The sequence below is a fragment of the Pteropus vampyrus genome, unplaced genomic scaffold, assembly GCF_000151845.1.
Source record: "Pteropus vampyrus isolate Shadow unplaced genomic scaffold, Pvam_2.0 Scaffold89, whole genome shotgun sequence".
NCBI lineage: Eukaryota > Metazoa > Chordata > Mammalia > Chiroptera > Pteropodidae > Pteropus > Pteropus vampyrus.
Window position 1 is genome coordinate 843,315 of NW_011888870.1, and position 1,946 is coordinate 845,260.

Consider the following 1,946-nt stretch of genomic DNA (forward strand, 5'->3'; position numbering starts at 1 on the left):
AATATAACATGTTCCAAATTCCTTACTTTTCATTCGTTAGTAATTGTATAACTACAGAGTTAGACACAAAATTACATTCTTTAACAATAAGATAAAGTGATACTTTTTCCAATTTAATTATATTTTAAAATTATCTTTTATAATTTAAAATCTATTTAATACAAAATCTCCAAATTCAGTATAAGTATTTTTCTTTGGGGGGAGTAACAAAATGAAAAATGAGTTATTAACTAAGAAGAGAGAAGTTCACCTTTTCCCCACATAACCTTTCTAGAACCAGAGTTTTTGCTATAGGCAAAACTCAAAGACACTAACCTCAGTCCCAAGATTTTTTCCAATTCCTTGGCCTGTAGCCCAAAGTCAAATTTCTTTTTTCCAGGTTGGAACCCAGCTAGAAAAAAATTGTTGATTTAAAAACCATTTAATGCAGACATTATATAATTTTTTTTTTTTTTGGTTAAAAAACAAACATACAAATGATACCTCAGTCAATCAATTTTTTCAGAAGGAATTTCACATTTTATACTTTTTACCATATATATTTTAGCTGTTCTCAAGACTCTGAAATCTTGGAACATTTTAAAATTCAGCATACTTAAGATTTGCTTTTACGCCACTACGCACCCATCAGAATGGCTAAAATTAAAAATACTGACAACACTAAATCTTGGCAAGATCTTGGAGCAACATTTATGATGGAAATGTAATGTAATACAACCTCTTAGCAAAAAGTTTTATTTTCTCATAAAACTAAGTATAAATCTACCCTATGACCTAGTAAGTTCGTGCATAGGTGTTTTCCCAAGATGAACACATATGTCTCCAATGACTGTTTAAAAGTGTTCATAGCAGCTTTATTCACAATGGCCTCAAACTGGAAACAATCCAAATGTCTATCCACAGATGGCTTAATCAATAAATTGAGGTATATCTTTACAGTGACAATTAAGAAATGACAGATATATGACATGGATGAATCTCAAAAATATTATACTGAAAATCTTATACCAATGAATCTCAAAAATGAGAATTCAAATATGTATATTCCAAATGAACACATACTGTATAACTATATGTATATGATGTTCTAGGACTGGTGAAACAAATCTATAATGGAAAAAAATCAGAAAAGTAATTGCTTCAGGGAGTCTAGAGGGGAATTGGGAAGTAAAATAAAGGAATTTTATGGGAGGTGTTGGTAATGTTCTATATCTTTATAGGGATTTGGGTTCCAAGGTTTATGCATTTAGCAAAACTATTCGCTTAAGAATTTTCCATTTTGAAAACTCATATCCGAAAAGATATTTGCACACCAATGTTCATAGCAGCATTATTCACAGTGGCCAGGACATGGAAGCAACCAAAGTGTCCTATGATAGACGATTGGATAAAGGAGCTATGGTACATATATATGTACAATGGAATATTAGCCATGAGAAGAGATGAAATATTGCCATTTGCGACAACATGAATGGACCTTGAGATAATCATGCTAAGTGAAATAAGCCAGACGGAAAAAGTTGAAAATCACATGGTATCACTATATGTGGGATATAAACCTAAAAGCAACAAACAAACAGGACAGAGGCTCATGGACATGGACAATAGACTAATGGTTACCAGAGGGTAGAAGGGGAGTGGGGAGGAGAGAGGTAGATGGGGTAAAAGGGGTTAAATATGTGGTGACAGAAAGAAATCTAACTATGGGAGGGAAATACACAATGCAATTAAATTGTGTTAAATTGTACACTTGAAACTTACTGGAGGTAAACACACAATAGAATACACAGATGTCAAATGATAATGTACACCTGAAAATTATATAATTATATTAATCAATGTTACCCCGATAAACAATTAAAAATTAAAATAAAAAAATACTTACTGGATTTCATTAACCAATGTCACCAAAAATATTAATAAATTAAAAAAATAAAAATAAATAA